This window comes from Amphiura filiformis, chromosome 11, assembly GCF_039555335.1.
Source record: "Amphiura filiformis chromosome 11, Afil_fr2py, whole genome shotgun sequence".
Lineage (NCBI taxonomy): Eukaryota > Metazoa > Echinodermata > Ophiuroidea > Amphilepidida > Amphiuridae > Amphiura > Amphiura filiformis.
In genome coordinates, this window is record NC_092638.1 from 22,407,884 (window position 1) to 22,417,338 (window position 9,455).

General features: G+C 36.2%; 1 long non-coding RNA gene across 1 annotated transcript; it reads left to right on the forward strand.

Moving 5' to 3' along the window:
* Window positions 1-216: 216 nt before the first annotated feature.
* Window positions 217-2,991, forward strand: LOC140163955 (uncharacterized). The gene is made up of 3 exons (XR_011860442.1): window positions 217-442; window positions 1,936-2,046; window positions 2,800-2,991. It is a non-coding gene; the product is annotated as an uncharacterized lncRNA (long non-coding RNA).
* Window positions 2,992-9,455: the final 6,464 nt, after the last annotated feature.

A 9,455-nucleotide genomic window follows, 5' to 3' on the forward strand; every position in this document is an offset into this window, starting at 1 on the left:
ATAAAGCAGATTGAGGTATTAGCCAACAATTTCTATCAAGAAAATTACTGTTGTTTGTATCCATCAAATGTGTAATACATTATTTTTATTCATCGTCCCTGATTCCTCACACAGTCATACCATAATTAGCTTGTACTATGTCTTTATTTGCGTAATAAATTTGGTTAGATAAACTTAACCGTGTTATTGTTATTGTTTAAAGCTGTAAACACAAACAAGAATGGGAGTAGTAATGCAGTAGCCGCTATAGATTACAAGATTGTATCCAAGACGTTGACATTCTCTGGTACAACGAGAGATTCTGTCAAGACATGTCCTGTTGAAATCATTGATGATGAAGACATAGAAGATCTGGAAACATTTTTTGTGTCCATCGCCAATGAAAATCTACACATTGATCCTGAGCGCAGGCGAGCCACAATCACCATAGTTGACGATGACAGTAGGTATCATACTGCAGTTGCTGTCCATTGTTCTATACACAATACACAGTGCTCTCACCATTGACGTGTGACCTCTACAAACAGTGTATGTTAGTGGTACAGGGCATTGCCTAGTTAACGTCACTGTGTGAAAACTAACCAGCCAATATTTTTTGTACTCTCTGAAATTCTCAAAAATATAGTTTTGTAACATGACCTAAATTTTAAGCTAATATAGATGTTTGGAAATATTCGTACTTTTGTGTTTTAGTAAGGAAGGGCACGACATGGCCTGCAAAATTCCATGTGTAAATCGAATGCAACTTTTAGTGACTATCACTTGTTTTGTGGACCGCTCTCTTCCGAAGGGCTTTAAAACTAAACCACTTGACGGATATTTTCTGTACTTGCTGTCAATCATAAATAATGTATACATTACATTTAGGCTAAAATTGAGTAGGTAGGGCATCTGCAAATGGTCGTACCTCCCTGATATGTAAATGACAGATAACAGCAAAAACAACTCCCAAATCTGTCCATAACTTTGGTCAGTGGAGAGAGTCAGGGGATTTCAAGTGGGTGATTATTGATTGAAAAGTGACATTTTTGGGCATAAGTGCAGCCCACCATTCAATGTGTAGAATGAACTAAACTTTATCGATTGATTTTGCTGGAGTAATTTCCTGTTAACCAGGTTTAAGTACTGCAAATTTCGAATCATGCTTGCTGTGCAGCATAACTGCACTATGTTCCAAAATATTGTAGCGGAACCGGCCTTCGGTATCTATGGTAGCGATTGGCAAAGTAAGGCTTAGGATGTAGTGGGTGTACGAACCATATCGTATCTGACACTGGCAAATGGAATACTCTCAGACTCACACAGATATGAGAACAATTGGCTCAACACCTTTATTGGGCTTCGGGCTGATCCAAGATCGGAGTGGAATCAGGAGCGGAGAGCGTCGGTTTGGATGCTTAGAAGAGAGGGAAAGCTAATTGACCAGTCATCGACCAACCACACTCACGGCTACAGACAGACTGGCCCAGAGTGCTATTGCACCCCGCTTATATAGCCAATGAAACCACGTGACTGAAGGAGGCCCTATATCGGCGACATCCATTTCCGCCACAATATTGAATGGAACACACCTCCAAATCAAACTTTAAGCAAATGCTCGAACCTATTCCTGAAATTGTGTTGCCGAATCTACAATGGCGGCGTGGAAGCTTACTAACATGGCTTTCAAATAAGGAGTGCAAGGTCATTCAGGGGTAATTTTCGGTCAATGACCAGGTACCTACAACATTCTTTATTTGGAAAATGCACTACACTATATTTAGGCTATATGACTAGCACATGTAAGAGAGGCTACTTTGCACCCCCTCCGGGAAGGTGTCGTTTAAAAAAGAGGATGTGCAAAAATAGTCCCTCTTACATCCCCTACTATTAATCCTTTTTTTTAATATTTGAAACTACATTATACTATGTATGTACCATTATACTGTAATACAGGTCGAATTACCTGTTCCGTGAATGAACAAACCACACTATCCTTTGACGAAGACCAGCGTTATATACCAGTGACCTGCACAAGACCCAACGCATCTTATGGTACTACTTTCAGTAAGTCAATAAAACTCTAAATAAAACTTCTAAAAGTCTATTAGAATAATGTAATTGTTGCTCAACGTTTTGCGAATTCACACAGGAATTATGCATAGGAGCAAACACAATGACCCGAAGCGGGATTCGAACCAACGACCCTGCGTTGCATGCTCAGTGCTCTAACCCAACTGAATTATTCGGGGTCTTTTTTATTATTAAAAATAATACACGCTAGACCTGGCGAAATAGTGGAGTTTTCTTTGGCGTTACTTTTATGAGACTAAATTGACAAAATGTCAAAACACAACTAAGTGTAGAGCCACGCAAACAGCGTAGCCAATGGGGTGGGAGGCTTATTGGTAGAGTGTCCTAACCAAGAATGTAACTGAAAAGTTATCTCAAAAAACAAAAACAAAATTTTGAGTTAGGTTATTATCATGTCCATTATAGGAAGAGTTTATAGTACAATTGCAAAACACGTGTTTCTGATATGGCAATTTTAGTTTGGTTAATTTTGTTCATATTGCTTGTGGATTAATTAAGGTATCGTAATAGTGAACCAAAATTACGGGTTTATTTGAAAATTTTTTAAACTTCGTGTATTTTTTATTACATTTGTGTTTTTAAAAAAAATAGTGGACGTTTTGCCACTAAACAGATTTACCTCCTTTCTAGTTATTATTATTATTATTATTATTATTATTATTATTATTATTATTATTATTATTATTATTAGTATTATTATTATTATTATTATTATTATTATTATAGTATTAACGGCAATTTCGGAATCAGCAACTCAAGGAAAAGATTTCAAATCTTACAACACAACTTGGCGGTTCCCAGCAAACGGGAATACCATCACAGAAACTATAGACTTGCTTATTGATGACGATGAGGGTGAAGAGACCGAGACATTCAGACTGGAGCTAGTTGAATCTAACAGTGACACAGCAATCACTGTTATTACCATCGAAATTCAAGACAATGACGGTACGTGTGATTAAATATCATGACAATATTTTGATTATTTCTTATCTTAATTTTCGTATAGCTATCAAGGATTCCCTTTATCCAGTGATACCAAAATAATTACCAACATTTAATAGCATTATGACGTCATAATTTCAGATGCGATTATATGCAGTGATACAAAAACAAGTAACGTTATGACGTCCTTACCAAACTTGTCAAATATATGCCAAATATTGACATGATATTTTACCTGATGTTTGCATAATATGAAAGAAAAATCTAATCAAGTTTGAAGTCAATATCACTGAACATGCTTGTAGCAACAAAATAGCAATGAGCCACAACAAAGCCGTACCTCGAAGTTTAAAGTGGATTTGATTAGTTGCTTTCCAAACCATAAGCACACTTAAACCACTCCTAATGTACCAGTGTATTGCTGCATCGAAATGAGCAGTCGATAAATCTATGTGTTTTCACGGTACCGTTGCCTAATTGGACCATCTAGTTACTAATTTAATTCTTGAATTCGGTTTCCTTATTTGGGTTTACAGGTTACATAGTTGAAGGTTTTGGTTTCGATAAAGGCGCTTATGAAGTTATTGAATCGTGTGGAGATCTGCGTTTTACAATCATAAGACAGGGCACAAGATCTGGAAAGGCAGCAACCCTTCGTAAGATAATCTTAGTCTTGTTTTTCCCTTTTAACATAATATCTTGATCTGGATGTTTTAACTCCAATAAATCAAGTATCCGCATCACATTAGATTGAATTAAAAAAAAAGCTAATCTTAAGAATAGATATTGCTTTAGCGTTTTAATATTTAATTTGTACGCAGGCATAACTGCTTCGAATGGAAAAGGAACTGATGGAGCTACCTATCTAGATGACTACCTGACGAAAGAAGCTGTAATTACATTCATAGAGAACCAGCAACAGCAGGGGGTCTCGTGGAACATCCGAGAGGATAATGATCAAGAAGGATCCGAGATATTTACTTTAACTTTGAGTGAAATATCGGATTCTGGAGAAACTACCTTGGACACGGCCAATGTTACTATCAATGACCGTTCAGGTACGTAGCTTTTGTGAGCGATTATAGTTTCATCTTGTAATACAGAACGTTTGATTAAGTACGTTATTTGGCATGTCTTGCCCGCTAAGTTTTTAAATAGGAAAATCTATTGCATTATACATTATCACAATTTGAAAAGTAACACCAAACCAAGAAATTAACAGACAGGGCGATATGATTAATACCTAATCCCTGTTTTTTCATAGGATACACTTTAAGCTCTCATTGGGATAGTAACTTTGTTCCTCTGAATGATTTATTTATCTTTATCAAGTTATATATTATAAAAGTAACAAGCTTCTGATAATTAATGAGTGAATTGCTTGATAGTGTACGTAAAAACGCATTTGAATGATCGTGAACACTGTTACGAAGTAGAGGAAAATAAATGATACACTAAGTTGACAATACTCACCATTTATGCTTTTACATCGCATTTTCATAATTACTCTGCTTCGTTCCGTGTTTATTGCCTTCTATCTCATACATTTTGTATCGTCCAATATTCCATCCGATACTTAATGAAAGCGGGGTTGCCGCAGAGTCCGCGTGGCTATATCTTAAGTTGGCCTCTTTTTTAATCAACCAATTTTGCTTCATAACCGAATGTAAACTTATTAAGAAACAATTAATACCATGCTACATTCGTAGTGCAATCAAAATGAAAATAACCTTAAGCTTACTTTTTCCATTCTTCTGTTCTTTTATAGTAAGCTATGCTGTTCAAGATAGTCACGTAACCTTTGACGAATCATCGGGAACCCAGCCTGTTTACTTCATTAGAACCGGAGCTTTATGCAAGATTGATGAGATTGGTACGTATTTTAACCTTCCTCCTGTGCGGCAAATTATATAGCCACTACCTACCAACAACTCGGCCTGTCAATCTTGTTGGGTAAAGAGTCAAGGGAAATGGCAAACAAATACCTAGTGGCGGCGGAAGTATTGACATTTATAGGTTCGGTTGAGCAATGTGAATTTTAGTATTTGCTGGGCTAGATTTGTTCAATTTTAATCTATTTCGACACACAGAATGGTGTTCAGATTAACAGGTCAATTTTTGCATTATTTTTATTTTGCATTTTATTTTTATCTTCTCTTTGAATTTTAGAATCCCACCCCACCCGATTTGACCGCCTATGATAATCCCAATTTCTAAAACAAAATGCCAACAGTCACCAAAGCGAATAACAAGACCAGCAACCTAAATGGTTGATACAGTGAATGTGTTATATTTATGTTACTACATTTTGAAATGCAATTCATGATTTATTTAAATTATTAATGTTTAAGGCGATATAATACCCTGATTTTCATCAGTACCCATCTTCTTTTTTTTGTTGCAAATTTATGAAGTATATAAATATGTTCATCATCGCATGTCCTGAACTTATAAAATATCTCTACATACAAAGTGGTTTTAAACCATTTTAGAAAATCATTTTAGCCCTATATATTTTTTGTTACTGTATCTTGGTAACTGAGATGTGTGTTTCATAACAAACCATAATTTATTCTATTGAACATGTCCAAGTAGAATACATGAATAGAATACATTAAATCCTTTGTTATACTATCTATAGAAATGTACTCACTGATTATAACACTGAATAAATTAAATAGGCCTAATCTCTTCCACAAAGACAATTTAATACTGCACCATGTATGTATCTTCTATAATGTGTTGTTAGGAAAAGAGATTAAAAAAGGCTATAAGGTCATCAAAGGTCAGGTTATAGATCAATTGGTTCAGGTCAAATTCAGGCATCAATTTTGAATACATGTGATAGTCTGTGATATCATACATGTCATAATGAGGCATCATTTTTGATATTTTGTCTGTTACTGGATATATAATGGAAATGTGTGAGGTGGATATACTAAAATACCTTGGGATGTAAATGGTGAGTACAATTTAGATTGGCAAATAAATATAAAGTAGTTACCAAAATCACAAAAATGAAGCTTACGGAAAACTACCTAATATGGTGGTATAGGTGACAAAAAATACAATCTTTTTCAACATTACTGTAGTGTGGTTGTGGTAACCTGTTACCTATGGCTTAATTAAGTTTCAGTGACATAGTGTCGCAAGTTCAAAATACAAAATATAGCTCGACATTGAAAATAGAAGCATTTTAACCGGTTGGTTTTTTGATAGTTGTGGAGCACCAAGTTCATGAAGTCATAAAAGAAATCAGGGACCACTTATTCCCATTTTACATATCAACATTATTTCCCTAATGTGTTAGCAACACATATCCAAAATTTTCCAAGTAAGCTTTCCAAAATGAAGTGAATTAAAAACATCAGTGATGTACCACTTTTTGGCTTATACCATTAGAAGCATGTACGCGTCATTGATACTGATGCCACCAACTGAACGAGAAGATTTGCCCCTTCATTTTGCATACCACTTTGTCCAATTTCTTGTTCTCATTTCTTCACAAAATGCAAAAAAATGCAAAAAAAAAAATGCATTGGGTGTAGTACCCCCTTAAAGGAAGCAGCAATATTACTATATAATAGGTATACAACTTTTAGATTGCATTCATGACTGTGTATCTGTAATAGATACTACTGTTTTTCCTTGTGTAACAGTGGTGGCAACCAGGCCCGGTACAGCGCGTCCAACCTTAGACTATCTAAGTATCCTTAGTCGAGTTGTTGTGTTTGATGTTGGATCTGACAAAGCATCAGCTGACTTGACCATCATCGATGATAATATTGTAGAAGATTTGGAATCATTTACCATTGGTATTTCAAGTCCTTACACACAAGATGAAGCAGTAACAACCGTGAACATAGAAGATAATGATGGTATTTAATTTTTTTAAATTTTGATATTATGTAAAAGGGAGAAAGAACATGTATTATGTTATGTACAGTAATTTCGGGAAATCAACTGGGTGTCTTCGATCTGATCATACCATCATATGGGCTACTCCTTTTGAAATCCACACACTCCATATTACTCGGTAAATCATACTAATTGGTTGCGCCCCGGCAGTTACAATGGCATAATGTATATTGATTAATTCGATTTTGAGTTACGCTAATTATCGCGTTTAGCCAATCATAGGTATTTGTCCGTTACCATAGCAACCAAGCGTAAAAATATGTTTTTTTCCAACACACATAATCTTGGCTATAACTTACCTGCTGATATATGTTGAAGTTCGGAAACGTGTGCTCTTCAAAATTCATTAATTCTTTTTAAGATACAATACAAAACAATGTCTAAAATTCAATACTTTTGAGTGATCCTACGTGTCACCTTAAATGGTTCGTTCATACTTAACCACAATCGAAGCTTGTCTCACATGACATAGGCATTTGAATGTTTCCGAACAGGATGGGCCAAAGACAGACTACAATATTGCTAACGAAAAAAGAGATGTCTCTCAAAATTGAAAACTAGTGTTAAACCTAATATTTGACCATTCTTTTACAATGTTTTACGACGGAGATATGTCAGGCAATGCTTGTTCAAGTTTGACCCCTGTAAAAGATTGGTGACATTTTCCTACCTCAATTCCTATCATCCATTTTGTATACCAATGCTATGTGTATGCTTTGCCCTCCCCCAAGTGATACCAAAAGTCTCAATCTATGGGTCTAGCACACCAACTACCAATAGCTATAATACGCCACTGAACATGACACAGAAAATCCATTATGTTTTAGTTGTAGGTCATGCAGGCTTTGAGAAGGCAACATACAGCGCAGTGGAGAGTTCAGGGGCTGTTATTCTGACGGTTATAGTTGATAGCTCCATTACACCAACAACAATTGGTAAGTTGATATGTCCCATTAAAAATAATGCTGTAATAATAATAATAAACTCTACAATATTATCGTTGCGATGTCCTCATACTGACTTCCTAATATAAAACACGAAGTTCCCAGGGCGCGAATTGACCATGTGACAAAAACGGCATTGTACTGCAGAATATTCGAAAACACCGCCCTCTACTCTCAGTGTATTTCATAGGGATGTTTTTAGTTATCTGGAGGTCATTAGTATGAATATGAATTTATACCCCATCACTGAGCGAAGAGAGATTGGTATTTAACCAATGAGGAGGCGCTCTTTTTCCAACACAACATAAAAGCATAAACTCATTGGGTCAACGATGGAGTATAAATTCAGCTTGGGACATTACAAAAACATTTCGTGTTGTTTCAAATCCACTCGACTTTCATGGTAGAACTTATGGTCAATGAGTTATGAGAGATATAGTCAGATACATTACTATTCCTATTAACGAAAATCCCGCACATTTTTAAATTGAAAAAAAGAGAAACACCCCCCCCCAAATAAAACAAAACAAAACACACACACACACACATCCACACATCCACACCCCACCTACACATATATTACCTACTTGTAACGCATATTTCCAAGGGCTTCAATATTCTCAAAATATTCGATGTATTATCATACCATGTCTTCACCAAATCGGTATAATTAGAACTTGGTAATGGAAATGACATTTAGTCGTACCGTGGAGGACATATTTATGATCCGGTCAAATGAAGTCGAAGTTGACCGACGAGTGTTCTTGTGTCAGGCATGTCATGTCAGTGATCTCCATTTCCCCTCGCCTCATTTGACCATATATTGAGAATGACTTTACGAGGACAAGTGTGCGCAAATATTACGTTTGTAATGCTCATGTAATCCCCTCCCCAACATGATTACGCAACTGCTCATATTATCTGAGGTCAAATTAAACAGACTAGTTTGCGTCTTACATCCTGTCAACCAGACTGAAAGTGGTGTACCGCACAGGTCAGCAACCAATTTAGCCGCGCCTTTTCCCCGATGTCAGACGCATACTAGTCTTCTTAACTCGATCTCAGATAATAACTATGTGGAAAGTAGGATATCATTTCTTTATTTGTATTTGGAAAATAACACCTCGCTAAAATTCCTTCTACAACGTTTTATGCCACCATTCTGCTACAGAAATTCAAGCGGTTGACGATCGTGGCACTGCTATAGGTGGAATCGATTTTACGCCAATAAGAACGACCATAGATTTCAGTGCCTCTGATACATCTAAGACATTTTCTGTTCCAATATTGGATGATGGTGAGACGGAGGATGACGAAACCTTCACTGTGGCTATTGTCAGCACGACATCTGGTGTGGCATCTGGATTAACGGAAATCATTGTTACCATTGTGGACGACGATCAACCTACAGGAGGTATGAAATAGGCTAAAAATAACAGATGGAAATAAAGCTCGTTTTTCCGGATGAGTATTATACCTGATCTTTTTTTATAAATACAAACTATTCTACACCGCTCATAAGGAGCGCTAGCCCTGAATAAACAGTACTATTGATGTCTCATGACGTTGCTCTGG